This window comes from Pleurodeles waltl, chromosome 1_2, assembly GCF_031143425.1.
Source record: "Pleurodeles waltl isolate 20211129_DDA chromosome 1_2, aPleWal1.hap1.20221129, whole genome shotgun sequence".
In the NCBI taxonomy this organism is placed as follows: domain Eukaryota; kingdom Metazoa; phylum Chordata; class Amphibia; order Caudata; family Salamandridae; genus Pleurodeles; species Pleurodeles waltl.
Genome location: NC_090437.1, coordinates 798,521,569 through 798,539,031, shown reverse-complemented (window position 1 = coordinate 798,539,031; position 17,463 = coordinate 798,521,569). Strand labels below are relative to the sequence as shown.

The 17,463-nt window shown below is 48.7% G+C and overlaps 1 protein-coding gene across 5 annotated transcripts in view; it reads left to right on the top strand.

The window, feature by feature from the left end:
• Positions 1 to 17,463, top strand: part of NEK1 (NIMA related kinase 1) — an 800,483-nt gene that overhangs the window by 507,389 nt on the left and 275,631 nt on the right. The gene's annotated exons all lie outside the window — the stretch shown is intronic.

Genomic DNA, 17,463 nt, shown 5'->3' with positions numbered 1-17,463 from the left:
CTTTCTGTGCTATGCTCACATCATTTTTAGGGTTGAGCGCACAAGTGCTCCGTTCCTATTTTAATCTCTCTTTGGGCTTGTAACCACGCCCATGTCTTGCCTATCACTTTTATTGGCTCGTGGGCATGCCTTTTAAAATCCACTTGCTTTCATTAGTGAAAGGCATGCATGCGTCATGCCTTTTCTGGTGTTTAGCCCTCCTCGAAGGAACCGGTCAACTACTGAAAACTTACGAGGCTCGATGTCTTCAGCCTGGTTTCTGCACTACTTCATCTTTTTATTTTCCACGCAGCGCCATTGTGCTGGGTTGTACATAGCGCGATCGTGGTCATTTTTTTTCTTTCAATTTGTGGGGCAAGAAAAATCCGGTAAGAACAACGCTAATAGTTCTAACTCCAGCAAATGCAAGACCAGTTGCATTGCAAATGCTTGGTAATCATTTGCTTTTGGCGGGGCAGGGGCTGATATTCTATTCCAGTCTATGCACGTTTGTAAAGTACATGGCTACCCTAGAGCATCCCAGCGCTAGCATCTGCTAAGCCGGACCATATGATCTGGTCTCTATTTGTCCTTAAAACCTGACTTTTTCAAAAGGGTTTGTTGGTAAATGTTCAGTTGTGTATTAGCAATTGAAAATGCTAATAAGGTTCTCACACCAGGAAATTAAGAGAGTACCTAGCATTTGCACCCCCAGTGGTAACAGGGATTTAGTTGTAGGTTTATGGTTAAGGGTAAAGGGATAGAGTTAATTGGTATCACCACTAGAAATGTGCTTACGATTTGTTCATGATTGTTAGTTTTTTTAGTTTGTCTGTGAAAAAATAAAAAAATTAAGTGGTCCTTTGCACAGTATCACTGCACTTAATTTCAGTGGACCAACCTTTAATTTTGAAGTGACGTAATTGAAAATGTTAAAAGCAAACTGATGGCATTACTTAGAAAAAAACAATGACATTATTGAGGTACACCCAGAAACAGCTATCTCAGACTGTGTGATTAGATAACGCATCCGTACATGGTCTACTCTCACTTCAATGGAGAAAAAAAAAGAGAACCATGTACTTTGTTTGTTCAACTTTTCTGTCTTTATGGCTAGCACTTTCTTCTTGTACCCAAGACTTTCTAGATATGATATATAATACCCTCCACAGTTTAATTATGACACAAAATACTTACCAAAAAGCCATTTCTTGATCATAAACCCTGTGATTTTGCAAATCGTTTGTTTTTCGTGCATAAAATAAATGGCTTGTACACCTGGCCCTTAATCCTTTCTACTTTAATGTTTAACCCAGATCAATTTTTTAGGCCTAGAGAAAGCATTTTATTTTCCTTGGTAAAAGTGCAATTAATTTTACAATGACTTGATGCCATGGGTGATCAGCAGTTTCATAATAGTTAACAAGGAGTTGCATGATTGTACACATAGTGCTACTCTGGGACAGATATTTGGAATTTCTGCATTTCACAACACAAGCACCACCATTGTTGAGTGTTTCTAGGCGACCCTCAAAATGTCCATCAGGGTCCGAGCTAGCTCACTTAGACATTTTGACTCCCAGGATCTTAGAATACGGCACTTGGTATAAGAAACTAACTGCCAAGGCTGGGGAGAAAGAGCACCAAAGGATTCACGCATTTCAGGCAGGCTTGCTCAATGTCGTTAATCAGCAGTTTGGAATTAAATGGAGATCTTAGGTGCCACTTAACCCTCCCGTAGGCCACTTTCAAGAGTAGAGTGTGCAAGTGGTGCTTAGAAATATAGACATCAAGTAGGAAAATATCAGAGGTACAGTAAGTGGAATGAAAGCAAGAGTATTTATATAAAGAGAAAATGTTTTTTAATTATATACCGCAAAAGGTTTTGGTCCGAAACGTGAAGATAAAGCAATACAAATGTTTCATAGAAAGTCAGTCGGATGGTGTTTTATAATTGACTCCTGTGATCAGTGGGATGCTAGGCAATGTTAAGAAATCCTGTAATGTTGTTGATGGTTCTTTTCAGCAGGACTAAAGTGAAATCCAGGTCACGAGTGACATTAGTGGCAAATGACTGGGGGCCTTTACAACAAATCTGGTTAACAAGTCACTTATGTGGATGCTATCAGTTCTCTTCTCAAGCTCCACAGCTCCATAAATACGCTCTGCAGTAGCTCCACTGCAACGTGCTTCCAATGTAGAAAAAACTCCAGAAAGCAGAAGTCTGCTTAATAGCCTGAACCGGGTACCCTTGTGCAAAAAACAGTGTCTTGGTTTCTCCCGATTGATTTTCAAATAGGTGGCATTCCACAGAAGATTTTACTTCAGCAGAAGTCGGCTATGACTAGTGTTAGAAATTGTCTGAGGCCTCGGATTGACTCTCTGGGCTTATGCAGAATCAGTCAGCATCAGGAATGTCAGCAGCTGCAGCACAATGCGAGGTCCCTCCGTTTCTGCAGTCATTTTTTTCAGTTCTTATTTCCTTCTTTTGAAGAGTAAAGAGTAGGATTTCTTGGCAGATTACTACCGCACAATACTTGTCTTTAGCTGAAGTAAGAACATCACCACTACAGGATTGTAGTTATCACGGGCTGAGAGATATCCTCATTACTGATAAACAGAACTTAATATCACCGTAACAGGAAACCAGACAACATGAGAAAGGCAAAAGCACTGCCAAAGTTTTCCTAAAGTTAGTAACAGAAACGTAATGATATTAAGTCCTTTACTCGCAGCCCTTTTATTCTGGCTGATGGGTGGCCTCACTTGTGGGTGACTTTTCCTCCTGTTTGAACTGCAGATTTGGCTTAGATTTCGTCCACCAGTTTTGCGCAGTGTGGCTAAACGTCAAACAATGCGGTGTTCCAGCATTTTTGCATGCTTTAGGTAGCGTACACCTCTCCATCGTCATACACGTGTGGGGCTATCCCCCAATCGAATTATCCGTATATCTATTTATCCCTAGATGCATTGTGGTGTCTAACAGTTATGGCTGGGGATTTGGGGCATCTCTTAACCTATTGCATGGCAATGGGACATTTTGCTCACGGTAGTAACTTTATGGAAACTGAGAAAGTTCTTGAGGCCAGCTTGTTCAGTCCTTTGAGGGCACTGCGTACAGATACCATCAAAGTTATGTTAATAAATGTGTTAATATAATTTAATTATGTTAGTGGACCTGTACTTTGATAGTGAAAAAGCTACTTACTACAGTTGCACTTTAAAAACAACAGTTAATCAACCAATCAATCAAAAAATTTATAGAGCGCGCTACTCACCCGTGAGGGTCTCAAGGCCCTGGTGGCGGGGTGGGGGTGGGTAAAGGGGGGAAGGAGTTACTCTTCGAACAGCCATGTCTTGAGGTTTTTTCTGAAGAGCAGGAGGTCCTGGGTCTTGCGGAGGTTTGTGGGGAGGGAGTGCCAGGCCTTGGGGGCGAGGTAGGAGAATGATCTGCCTCCGGTGGTGGCACGTTGGATGCGGGGGACTGTGGCGAGTGCAAGGTCGTCAGAGCGGAGGTGGCAAGTGGGAGTGTGGAAGTTCACTCTTTCGTTGAGGTAGGTTGGTCCGGTGTTGTAGAGGGATTTGTGTGCGTGGATGAGGATTTTGAAGGTGATCCTCTTGTCGATAGGGAGCCAGTGAAGGGATCTGAGGTGTGACTCATACATTGATAATACAGTCTAGACATGGAACATGAGAGTTTTTAAGTTTCTGCCCAAAGATCAGATGTTCCTTTTTGGTGTGTGATGCCAATGAGAGTTTGTACAGCATATCTACTACATGCACTGAGAAATATATTTCCCTGTTGTAGGAAAGTGCCCCTTTTTGACATGGTCACCCTACATTTTTTGCCACTGGGACAGAGGTTTTTCGACTGAGGTGCACTTGGTTCCTGCTAAACAGGCCCTTAGAGCCAGTGCTCTTTTCCCAAAAACAGGTAACATGGTGTACAATTAGCACACTTCTCCACCCGTGGAAGTCCATAGTAAGTGGTACCCCTGGTACCTAGTGCCCGGGTAGAGGAGAGGGTCCCTAAAGGCTGCAGCACAGATTGTTCCATGGCACTGCAGTCTGCATGCCGTGGTGCAAGCCAAGAGAAAACACAACATGGCACTTTAGCTAAGTGTATGTAAGTCACCCATAAGGCAGGGTGGAGTACACTTACTGCATGGCCATATCTGCATGAGTGGATATGGCCCTGTGATGCTGGGCCCCGTTGCTGAGCACTGAAAGTGAAACGGGAAGCCATTTTAAGGTATGTGCTGGACACTTGTCAACACAAGTGACCCCGTCACATAATAGCTTCACCGAACCCTATGGTGTTTAGTATCAAACACCACGTCTTAACAAATCCAGGTTGGTGCCAGCCTTGGGTTTGCTCGGATGTGCACCCAGAATGCACCTTAAAGGTGCCCCCTGAACCCTACCAGTCTCTTGTTGTGCTGACTGACTAGTTTGGTCCAGTCTGCCACCACAAGACGAGTTTCTGACCCCTTAAAGATGAGAGCCTGTGCTTTCAGAGGGCAGAATCAGTGCCTGCTCTGGAGAGGGGTGTTACTTCCCACTCCAGCAGGATGGCTAGAAGATCTGCATATCAGAAGCAGGATCTTTAAAGACCCTGCCGCCTTTGGTATGCACAGCCCCGGCTTCCCAAGTCCTGGGTGTAGCCACCCACTGCCTTGAGGCCTACTTGCACCAGGACAGGCGGGAAAACTAGCTAGTCAGTAGGCGTGTCCCACCTCTGGGCTAACCACACCCCTAAGGTGGGCTTCCGGAGGTGGACACTCAAAGAAGTGTTCCACCATCTTGGTTTTGGTCGGAACTGTAGGAAAGTACCCTCTTTTTGGCATGTTAGCCCTAATTTCTGCTGGATGTCAGTGTGTTTGACTGTGTCACTGGAGTCCTGCTAACCAGGACCCCAGTCCTTATGCTCTCTCTCCTCTCAAATTTGTCACCCAGTATTTCATCCCAAATTGGCATACAGGTGCCCCCTTATAAGTCCCTAGTATATGGTACTTTGGTACCTAGGGCATTGGAGTTCCAGGGGATCCCTGTGGGCTGCAGCATTACTTTTGCCACCCTTAGGGAGCACTTGCAAAGGCTTCTATGGGACTGCCACTGCAGCCTGTCTGGAATGGTGCATGCACAATTCCACAGCCACCTATACTGCTCCAGGTCACTTATAAGTCACCTATATGTCAGGCCTTCCAACCCTGAAGGCTGGGTGCACAGTACCTGTGTGTGACGGCACCCCTGCACTAGCAGAGGTGCCCCCACATCGTCCAGGACCATTTTCCCGAAATTCATGTGTGCGGGTACACCATTTTATGCGTGCACTGGACATAGGTCAATACCTATGTCCAGCTTCACAATGGTATCTCTGAATATGGCCATGTAAGGTGTCTAACGACTGAGATTTGTACCCCAATACTGATTCTATAATTGGTTTTACAATTCCATGCAGTCTGGGGGGCTCCACAGTGGACCCCCAGTACTGCTATACCAGCCGTCTGAGGTTTTCCAGGCAGCCCCAGCTGCTGCCACCTCACAGACAGGTTTCTGCCCTCCTGTTGCTTGGGGACACCCTCCTCCTTTGGAAATAGGTGTTACAGGCAAGGAAGGGGTAGCCTCCCAGAGTCTATGGAAATGCTTTGAAGGTCACAGCTGAAGCTGAAGGGAATCCTGCTTGCTTAATCCAGTCTACACCGGTTCAGGGACCCCCAGTCCCTGCTCTGGCGCAAAACTGGACAAAGGAAAGAGGAGTGACCACTGCCATTCCCCTGTCCATCACCACCCCAAGGGTGGTGTCCAGAGCTCCTCCAGAGTGTCCCTGGATTTGGCCATCCTGGATTCCAAGGTGGTGGGGCACTCTGGGAGCATCTGAGTGGCCTGTGCCAGCAGGTGACATCAGAGCCGTTGCCTGATAGGTGCCTTCCTGTGTAGCTGACCAATCCCCTTTTCAGGGCTATTTAGGGTCTCTCTGGCTGTTTCCTCAGATTCGGATTGCAAGACTCCAGCAAGAATCCTCTGTATCCTTTACTTCATCTTCTACCAACGGAACTGCAGCTGGACCCTCCAGAAACTCTACAAACTGCAACAAAGAAGCAAAGACGACTTCTGCAACATTGTATCTTTGGCTCCTGCCAGCAACTACAACTGTTTTCCGGTTATGCATCCTCTGAGTACTGCCTGTGTTTAGCCTGCACCAGAAGGAATCTCCCTTGAAGTGAAGGAGTCACTTCCCTGCTTCAGCAGGCACTCCTCTGCAACGATGACCAGTGGCGTGCGTTCCCTCTTCTGATGAAGTGCGTGGATCCAGCAACACGGGTGGTGGACTGAAGTGTGCCGACGGTCCTGAGGTCCAGCTGTCCAACTTTGGTGGAGGTAAGAGCTTGCCTCCCTACGCAAGATAGTTCCCCGTGTACCGTGTGATTTCCAGTTGTCAAGGCTTGTGTGCGACCTTCCATGAAGTTGTTCATGCACAGCACAGCTCTGGCCCCAAGTACTCCTTCCTGCGACTCACAGCTTCCTGAGTGGTTCTCCGGCGGCATGGGATCCCTTTGCATCATGCTGTGTGGGCCTCCATTGGCACCCTCTTTGTCCCCGTGCTGTGGGACTCCTGTGCATGCTGCCTGGTCCTCTGAGGCCTCTCTGAGTTGCTGAGAGCCTCTCCCCCTCCTGGGTAGAGGCCACCAGGTCCCTCTTGGTCTCGGGCTGCACCATTTTCCACTAACTGCGAACTTTGCATGTGCCAAGGCTTGTTGACGGAAACCAGCGAAGCAAACCAGACTGCAATCATCCATCGGGCATGGGACATCTTCTGCTCCAACCAGGAACCAGCATCTGTCTTCTTGGGTGCATAACTGACTTTGGGGGTCATTCTGACCCCGGCCTGGCTGGGACCGCCAGAATACCGCTGCGCGGTCAAAAGACTGCCGCGGGTATTCTGGGTTTCCCGCTGGGCTGGCGGGCGACCGCCAGAAGGCCGCCCGCCAGCCCAGCGGGAAACACCCTTCCATGAGGATACGGCTCCGAATGGAGCCGGCGGAGTGGAAGGGGTGCGACGGGTGCAGTTGCACCCGTCGCGATTTTCAGTGTCTGCATGGCAGACACTGAAAATCTTTGTGGGGCCCTGTTACGGGGGCCCCTGCATTGCCCATGCCATTGGCATGGGCACTGCAGGGGCCCCCAGGGGCCCCACGACACCCCATACCGCCATTCTGTTCCCGGCGGCCAAAACCGCCAGGAACAGGATGACGGTATGGGGATCAGAATCCCCATGGCGGCGCAGCAAGCTGCGCCGCCATGGAGGATTCCCCAGGGCAGCGGGAAACCGGCGGTACACCGCCGGTTTTCCGTTTCTGACCGCGGCTGTACCGCCGCGGTCAGAATGCCCATGGGAGCACCGCCAGCCTGTTGGCGGTGCTCCCGCGGTCGTTGGCCCTGGCGGATTTTACCGCCAGGGTCAGAATGACCCCCTTTATCTTTTCACCGGTGGTTCTTCTTTTGCACCTTCATCCAGGTTAGCAGGGGCTCCTGTTCTCCCTGAACTCTTCAGTGCTTCTTGGATTTGGTCCCCTTCTTCCACAGGTCCTCAGGTCTTGGAATCCATTGTTGGAGTCTTGCATTCTCTTCTGGTTTTTGCATAATCTTCTATCAAGACTTCTTGTGTGGTCTAGGAAACTTACTGTGATTTACTACTGTTTTCCTGGGCTCTTGGGTGGGTTCTATTTCTTACCTTTGGAGTTTTCTTACACTCCCAGCGCCCCTCTACGCACTACACTTGCCTAGGTGGGAAACTGACTTTCGCATTCCACTATTTTAGTATATGGTTTGTGTTCCCCATAGGCTCATAGCAACCTATTGTGATTTTCAGTATTTGCACTGTTTTCTAACTCTTTTTACAGCTATTTCTGCATTCTAATATATATACTGTGTATATTACTTACCTCCTAAGGGAGTATAGTCTCTAAGGTGTTTTGACATTGTGTCACTAAAAATAAAGTACCTTTATTTTTGTAACACTGAGGCCCTCATTCTGACCCTGGCGGTCTTTTCGCAAGACCGCCGAGTTACCGCCGCGGTGAAGACCGCCGACCGCGGCGGTATGCCGCTGTGCGCATTCTGACCGCTGGGAGCGTTCCGCCGGAAAACCGCCAGCAGCCACACTGGCGGTCGGCGGGAAAGTGGAGACTGGTCAACCTCCACCGCCACGCCAGCAGAACACCGCCCACAGAATTACGACCCACATTTCTGTGTGGCGGTCTTCTGTTGGCGGTCTTCTGTTGGCGGTCACCTCCCCATGGCTCCCGTCGCCTCCCGGAGGACCAACGCACAAGGTAAGTTGATCGTCCGTGAGGGGAGGGGGTGGGGGGGTGTTGTGTGATGTGGGCGTGCATGGGGGTGTGCGTGTGAGTGTGTAGAGGGGGTGTGTGAGTGCGTGTATGCGGGCGGGGGGTGCTGCTGTGTCTATGGGTAATGTGTGCTGTTCGGCAGGTGCGCATGTCTGCATGTATGTGTGCGGGTATGTGTCCCCGTTGTGTATGTGTGTGTAGGGGGTGTGTATATGTGCATGTTGGGGGTGTGTGCATGTCGGGGTGCATGTATGTGCATGTCGGGCTGGGGGTGGGGAGGGGGTTCGGACCACCTCTGGGGGGGTGGCAGGGGGGTGGAGGGTGTGGGGGGAGGACTCGGGTGGGTAGTGGGGGGTGGGGGAGACCCCTATCAGTGCCAGGGAAGGAATTCCCTGGCCCCGATAGTGCTTACCGCCATGGTTCGCACGGCGGTTCCCGCCCGCAAGAAACCGCGGCGGTAGGCAGGGTCATAATACCCTTGGCGGTCTTGGGACGACCGCCGGGCCGGAGTGCGCAAACTCCAGCCCGGCGGTCATGACCGCCGTGGCGGTCGGAGTGGAGAAGTGGCGGTCGGTCGCGGCGGGGACCGCCGCGGTCAGAATGCCATTTTTAATACCGCCGGTCTGTTCGCGGTCCGACCGCCGTCTCTCCGCCGACCGCCAGGGTCAGAATGAGGGCCTGAGTGTTTTCTTTCGTGTGTGTGAGTACTGTGTAACTACAGTGGTATTGCAAGAGCTTTGCATGTCTCCTAAATAAGCCTTGGCTGCTGAGCTACAGCTACCCCTGGACAGCCTGGGTTCTAGAAAATGACTACATTTCACTAATAAGGGATAACTGGACCTGGTATAAGGTGCAAGTACCTTTGGTACCCACTACAATCCAGGCCAGCCTCCTACAGGTACTAGGCCTTCTGGTATAGGGATATGCCCACTCCCCATAGGAAGTGGTCATAACAGGGTGTAGACACCCCCAAGGGCAAGTAGCCCATTGTCAACTACCCTACACTCCCCTAAAACGCCCCCTAAAGTCAGTATTTAGGTGGCTCCCCAACACCAGAAGCCAGATTTGCCTGACAACGAGAAGAAGATGACACAGAAGTGCCAGAGGAGCGAGAAGTGTGGACGCCTGGAAAACGTTTGCGCAAAAACCTGCCTGCTTACCTGCTGCCGTCCTGACAATCACGACTTCACGAGTCGTCCTGCAGCTGTAGGGACTCCAAAAGCCTTGGAGGTTCTCCAGCACTTAGCCAGCCCGTCAGCATCTCCCCTGGAGTGGAGGAGACACTCCCTTGCTTTTTTGCAGGCTCCAACTGCAAACATGCAGTCCAGCAGCCTGCTGACCCTCGTGTCCACCATCGCAGCACCCATCCAGGATGAGGTCTCTCTGCTCCTAGAAGTCAGTTCAGTCTCCCCACCAAGTGAAAAGACTCAAGGATCCACTGGAGCGGAGCTCCACTGAGGTACCTCTTGAACTAACCAAGGCTTTTTGAAGCCCTCCCTAGACTCCAACAGCAGAACCAAAGACCTGCCGGAGAGGGACATCAGCATCGAGAGGACAGCATTCTTAGTTGTACATTTGCCATGTTCTGTCTCCATCTGCAGATCCCCCAAGGAACCATGTGTGCCTTGACGCAGGAGCACCACTGCTAAGGATCCACTACACCTGAGTGCCTCTGCCTTGGTCCACGACTTCCAATGTCATCGCCCCTCCATTCCAGACACCCACCGACCGAGCCCCCCAGTTAGGAACTCCTGGATTTGTCCTCAAGCCCCCCTTGCATTTGTTTTCCAGGTGGCCCCCCTCTTTGCCAAGTATTCGGTGTGCAGGAACCCGACACAACCAACGCCAGTGCATCCGGATGCTCCTGGGCAGGTAAACCTGAACTGCTTGTCTTGTCAATAACTTTCCCACCTTGCACCTCTCTACCTTGAGGAGACATCCGAGAACTGTGTGTAGGAACTCTTGTGCAGCTGTAGTATCTTGGATCTTGTGCTGTGTAAAAGCCCATTCATCTACAAAAAGTGTAATTTACTTGCCAATCGTTCTGAGAACTGCAACAGTATTTATTTTCTGCAAATATTCTGGTGTTTATAAATAATACATCAAAGTGACTATTTTTCTAAACATTTGGTCTTGAGTTGCTTCTTGAGTGTGTGTCTCATTTACTGAGACTGAGCTTTCAGCAAATGCTAAGGACTACCCCTAATAAACCTAACTGCTCGCCCACACTACCACTAAAGAAAGCTTTTGGGATTGTGATTTTTACACCTGTAAACCTGTCAAGTTCACCCTGGACTATCTGCATAGTGCCCTCTACATTGGTTCACTGCATAGATAGCCAGCTTCCTACACCTGCTTCCTATGCTTCTGAGTGCATTGCAGGCGTTAAGAGAAGGTACCGATATTTGGCCTGTGGGTGTAATTGTCAAATTTCTGACACTGCAGGGAGAGGGGCCCTTCTGAGAAATCGTATTTATTCCTGAGCACTTGGAATGTCACTTTCTGAACAGGCATCCAGTGTAGTGAAAAAAGGGCTGAGACGATGTGGTGCTTCTTTACAAGCCACTAAGGTGCTGAGTTTTGCAAACCCTTGTTTTGCAGCAGCAAATTGCTGGACATAGACATTATTCCTGTAGTCAGTACAAGAAACAACCACCACCAGAATACATTGTACTTTATTAAGGTCTGCAAATAAAGGTAAGGTTGTCTTTAGAAACCTAAGTTAAAATAATGCTGTCTTAGAGAAATAGATCTTTGTAGCCATGGTCTTATCCACATTGAAGTACAACTGTAAACCTCTTACCTGATTGAGCTAGCTGGTAGTGTGACAGATTTCTTTCAGCTGACCATATTAGATGCCCCAAGATTTCTTATTTTTTATTTAAAGATATGTATTTTTATTGAGTTTTAATGCCACCCACAAATCAATACAATCAAGCAGCTAGTGAAATTCCATCTGAAGTCCTTAGACAGTGGTGTCAGTCTTAGAAGATGCTGGAGGTCAACAATTGCACACTGAAAATGTGAATTAATTTAATTAGAAGATGTACGAGGCTGGCTTAGTTTATGGTGTACTCCTATGATGTGGCACCTCATACTGAGTCCAGGCAACCCTTAGTGATATGAGGCTCCTAGAATTGAAGTATAGACCCCTTACAATAGCAAATTATATGGGTGAGAGTGGGCAGTCCTGTTGTATCCCTCTGGTTGTGGTCAGCTGTGCTGATATTACCTTCTTCTGTCTAATTCTTGCTACAGGTGCAGTATAAAGAAATGTAATCCAGCGTATGAATCCCCCCTCACTAAAGCCTACTCTCTTCAGTAACCTTGAAATGTACGACCAATCAAGGGAGTCAATTGCTTTTGAGGCATCTAAGAGCAATGTTGTCGCCTTGGTCAGTTTGATACAACAGTGCAAATGATGTCTGAAGATTGTGTGATCTTAATCTGCCTGGTGAGGAGTCTGACCTCACCAGGCTAGGCAGCAGCAGTATCAGTTAATTTGCAAAGATTTTTGCCTGTATATTGTTGGGGTAAAGGTAATGGCATAGGCCCGGGCAGGCCATAAGGGCCCTGAGTCTGCCTCCCCATCACCAGTCGAGGCTGCGGCATTGTTTAAAGTGACACAATTTGGAGGGGAGGTAGGCGAGGAGTAGTGGAGGCTGTGTAGCGAAGGCCACTGCTGATGTGCCAGTCAACTATCATCGGTAGTTGGGCAGGAAGGTTGACTATATGAGGAGGATTATATCATCCTTATCTTGCAGATTATAGAGGAGTTTCTAGTAGGAGGCTGTTTTTATACATTGCTATGGGCCATTCTTCGTGGGTGGGTGTGGGGAATGCCAGTGATGGAGTGATGGTTCAGCAGGCCAGAGTTGTAGGCATCATGTTTGTACAGTGAGTGTTGTCCTGGCAAGCTTCTCATTATGCTGTTCTTAATCTCGACCCACAATGGGGGGTCTTGCACGTGAGGTTCCATGTAGGCGATGGTCACCAAATGCAAAGACAGGCAATAGTGTTCAACAGAGGGAAGTCCTAAAACACCTCAAGACCGGTGAGCTATGAGTTTGCATATAGCCAGCTCATGTCTCTGCTTTCTCCAAATAAAAGTCTGAATGGCCTTGTCTACAAGCTGTAGTGTCGTATCAGCAATTGGAGCATACCCAGTACATAAGTAAACTTCAGGAGTGTCACAATTTTCACCATCTGTGGCCAGGCTGATAATGTGTCATACTCAAGCCTCATCATCTCCAGTAGCGGCCCAGTGTTGTCCACCACTTTGCGACATAGGCCTTGGTTAATGTAGATTCCCAGATACTTGAGGCCATCTATGGCTACCCTAGTTGCCATTCACGGGATGGGCAGGGCCTCACTCTTTCCTCAGTTGATCTTATGTCCAGATAACACTGCAGAGGAGAAGATGGTGCCCAACCAGGAAGAAGAGTAACCCCTGTCATATCCACCTGCAGACCGGTAAGGGGTCTGAAAGGAACCCTCCACACTTGATCTGCACCAAGGGGGAATCATAAAGCCACCAAATCTTGGAAATAAAATCCTCGTCAAGGCCAAAGTTGTGAAGTGTTGGAAGAGATAGCCCTGTTCAGTTCCGTCAAACGCCACCTTGGTATCGAGCGATAGAACCCAAGCTTCCTCTTGTAGATCTTTGGCCACCCACAAGGCATGGGCCAGTGTGTGAAGATGATTCGGGATGAGCATCCTGGGACAAACACTACTTTGGTGTGGGGGACCAGGGAAGAGATGACCTTCTTTTGACGGACTGCTAGGATCCCGGCTAGTATCTTGATATCTCCTTTAAGAAGTCAAATAGGCCAGCAGCTACTACAGAGGAGGGGGTCTTTCCCAGGCTTTGGGAAGACTGTAATCAGGGCCCTATTTAAGAGTGGTTTGAGTGTCCCTATCTGTTCTCCTTCCCGGAAGTGCCGTACAATGAGTCCACAACTTCTGATTTCGTCCATTCGTAGAACTTAGCTGGAAAGCAGTCTTTCCCGGGGGCCTTACAATGCGGGAGGGTGGAAATGGCCTGTGATTTCTCCTCCTTGGTGATTTCCCCCTGTAGCAGTTCCCTGCCTGTCTCATTGAGACACAGTAAATGTATTTTGTCAAAGAAGTTGTTTAAATGTATAGTGTCCACATCTACTTCAGGGGTGTAGCGTTCCTGGTAGAAAGCCGTGCACGTGTTCGCAGTTTCCTGTGGGTGACTGATGATGTGGCTGAAATCCATTTTTATGATCAATATAAAGCCATCCCTGCTTCCCTGTGCCACAATTGCACCTACCTGGAAGTGAAGAGTGTATTGAGGTTCTCCAGGCGACGCCTGATAAAAACATAGGGACAGACCACATACTGAAGTCTTAGGACTGCTAGGACATTGCCCAAGGCCCTCTGCTGTTCCTTCTGTTTTTTTTGTGGATATGGTGGTGTCTCTCAACTGCTCTCTGATGGTCGCCTTTGCTGCCCTCCAAAGCGTTTGTAATGAGGCAACTGACCCTTTTCTTTTGGTAAGTAGTGACATGAGATTTAACATGCCCATTCCCTTGGGCAGCTTATAACTGGAGTGGTTGAGGTGCCAAGGTTTGCGGACCGACATTGCAAGCACCAGATCCACCGAGAATTGGATTGGTGAGTGATCTGAGAGTTCTCCGTCGAGAATAAGAATATCACTTACCATGACAACCATTGGTTAGAGGTGAGGAAATAATCCAGCCTAGATTGAGTGCCATATACCAGTCAGATTTAGGTGAATTCTCAATCTGCAGGGTGTAGGAGGCTCCAAATGTCAAGAAGGCCATGATCTGGGACGATGTTGCCCAGGAAGGCGTTGTCGCTGATGTCAACTGGGTTGGTGCAAACGAGGGTTGTGTCCTGTGCAATGTGCCAATCGCCGTCAAAAAACAATAGGTGGATTGTGAAAATTCCAAGCGTCTGAATGAACAAGTGTAGAAAATGTGTATAGCAGGACCGTAATATGGGTGCAGTATGTAGCTGGTGGTGCTTTTTGGAGAAAACTTGCAAATGTATTACTAAAGCTTGGTGTGGTAGCTCATTGTCATTTACAGGCAGCACACTCTCCATTGAAATTTGCTCAAAAAGCACACAAGCGATAATGTGTAGAAATCGTATTTCAGAAAATGTATCTTCATTTAATTTGATCCTATTAAAATCTTTGTGTTCATCTCACTTCAGAATTACAAAGAAATTGTGCTTCATTTGTGCTTTCTGAACTGATGATATAGACTGAAACATTTGAACAGGTCATTTATGAGTATTTAAATCTTATTATGTGTTAGAAATATGATGTATATGATGTTGTGGGTCCTATATAGGCGCCATTCAGGCCCACTGATGTCAGTTCTTTTCTGTCCATGCCAGCCAGCACTGATCCAAAGAAAGAGCTACCGCTCAGTCATTTTTTGACTGGTCTTTTTCAATTTATTGTCGATGTTTTTTTAGTTGTTTAACTCCTAGTGCGTTGATGGGTGTCTTCGTGGAAGACCAGCTTCAAGCCCTGCGGTTCATGTCATCGGGCAATGTCCGTGACGGATCCGCACTTAGTGTGGCTTTGGTGCCTAGAGTGCGACTGTGACCCAAAGGCATACTCCGAGTGGCTGGCCATGCATCTGAAGGCTTTGAAGGAGCAGCCCCTGAAGCTGTTGGCGGCCCGACGCTCGACTCCGCACATTTCGAGGTCCTGGTCGAGAGGAAGGTTCCTGGAGACTTCACGGAGTACTCCATTGTTGTTGTCCCACTCCAAGCCCATGGGTTCCCAGAGGCTTAACAGAGGCTAAAGTAGATAATACTAATGCTGTTTTTTGTGGTACTGTGGTGGAGCAGTTAGGCTTATCAGAGGGTAGAGCAAAGCATTTGTTGTACACACACAGTCAAGAAATGAGGCACACACTCAATGACTAACTCCAGGCCAATTGTTTCATATAAAACAATATATTGTGTTACTTTATTTCTAGAAACAGAAGGTCTTTGTTGCAGGTAAGTACAGTTGTCAATAGGTATTAGGCATACATATCAAATTTGCTTTCTTTGTTTTTTGCAGATAAAGCAGTTTACAAGTAAGTTACACTTTTCTGTTTTAAAAGTTGACAGTGCAATTTTTATCAGAGTCCATAGAGTCCTGGGAGGAAAAAGTATTAGCACGTTAACAGGTAAGTACGCGACTTACAATTCCAGTCCTTAGGGGTTAGGATGTCCACAGGTCAAAGTTTATGTTGACCCCAAAAGTATACCACCAGCATCACGGGCCGCTGGGTGCAGAGGTAAGAGGTGGTGTCAGGTTTACAATGGAATCCTTTGAGGACTGGGGGTGTTCGGTAGAAAGCAGATTGCTGGTAAGTACCCGCTGTTCCAGGACACAGGCCTGGGGGGTTTAGGTCAGCACCGGGGGGTGCGTGCACAGGTTCACACCAAACACATGCCCTCAGCCTCTCAGGGGCGGCAGGGTGCAAACATTGAGCTGAGCACCCAATGCTTTTCAATAGGGAGACCCTGGTGGTCACAAAAGATGCTGCAGGCTGGGTCCAGGGGATCGGTTCCGGGAAACCAAAAGCTGGCCAGGTAGGGGAGGCACCTGCTGGACTTTGCTGGACTGTTGGTCAGATTCCCCAAGGCCTGGGGGCTGCAGGTGCTGGGGTCTCCTTGGCCGTTGGTTATCTTCGTCAAATCCGGTTGCAGTCAGGGGAGTCCTCTGGATTCAGGCTGCAAGCGTCATTGTGTTGGCCAGCTAGGGTAAACCCAGGCTGGAATCGAGGTTGGAATTGCTTGGGGACCTTCTCTGGACTGGTGGGCCTCCTAGACATGGGTGTTGGGTGCAGAGTGGGCATGGCTCACGGATCTGTGGCGGTTCTGGAGTTCTTTTAGAGGGTTTCTTCTGGACAGGGCTACTGTCCATGGTAGTTCTTGGTCCTCTGCTGAGCAGGCGGTCCTCTGGGGGTTTGTAGAGGTCCTGCAGGATGTGTCATCTTCTTGGAGCAGGGGGTCTTTAAAGCTGCAGACAGGCCGGTAGTGCTGGGGCCAAGTCAGTTTTATCTGGAGTCTTCACTGCTGGGATCAGCTTGGCAGTCCTTCTTTTTTTGTTCTTCTTGAGGTTGCCAGGAATTTGGTGAGTAAAGTTCAGTGGAGCCCCTAAATAATAGATTTAGAGGTGTTTCAGGATTCAGAAGGCAGTAGCCAATGGCTACTGTGCCTGAGGGTGGCTACACCCTTCCTGTGCCCACTGCCTTTGGGGAGGGGGGCACAATCCTAAACCTATTGGTCTCTATCCTCCAAAACAAGATGGAGGATTCTGCAAGGAGGAGAGTCAATTCAGCTCTAGACACCTTAGGGGTGGTCCTAGCTGCAGAGGTCACTCCTCCCTGTTTTACCTAACCTTCCCACCGGACCTGCTGCCAAAAGTCGGGCTTGGTCCGGGGGCGGGAATCTCCACTAGCTAGAGTGCCCTGGGACACTGTAACAGGAGGCCTGAGCCTTTGAGGCTCACCACCAAGTGTTAAAGTTCCTGCAGGGGGGAGGTGTGAAGCACCTCCACTCAGAGCAGGCTTTGCTCCTCACTCCAGAGAGCACAAAGGCTCTCACCTCATGGAGTCAGAAAGTTGTCTGTTGGTGGCAGGCTGGCACAGACTGGTCAGCCTTACCCTAAAGGGTTGGGTAAAATACAGGGGGCAGCCCGAGATGACCTCTGTGTGCATTGTACAATAAATCCCAACACTGGCATCAGGTGAGTTTATTGTGCTGAGACGTTTGATGCCAAACTTCCCAGCCTAAAGTGAAGCCATCATGGAGCTGTGGAGTTTGTAATGAAAAACTCCCAGCCCCTATACTTAATATGGCCACACTGCACCTACAATGTCTAAGAATGGACTTAGACAATGTAGGGGCATATTGCTCATGCAGCTGTGGTTTCAACTGTGGTATATTGCACTCTGCCTTAGGGTGACTTACCTATGCCATAGGCAGTGATTTGAGGGCATGGCACCATGTCGACTTTGCCTTTTTCTCCCCACCATCACACGCAATCTGCAATGGCAGTGTGCATGAGCTTGGTGAGGGGTCCCTTAGTATCGCAAAATACATGCTGCAGCCCCTGGGGGCCCTCCCTGGTCAC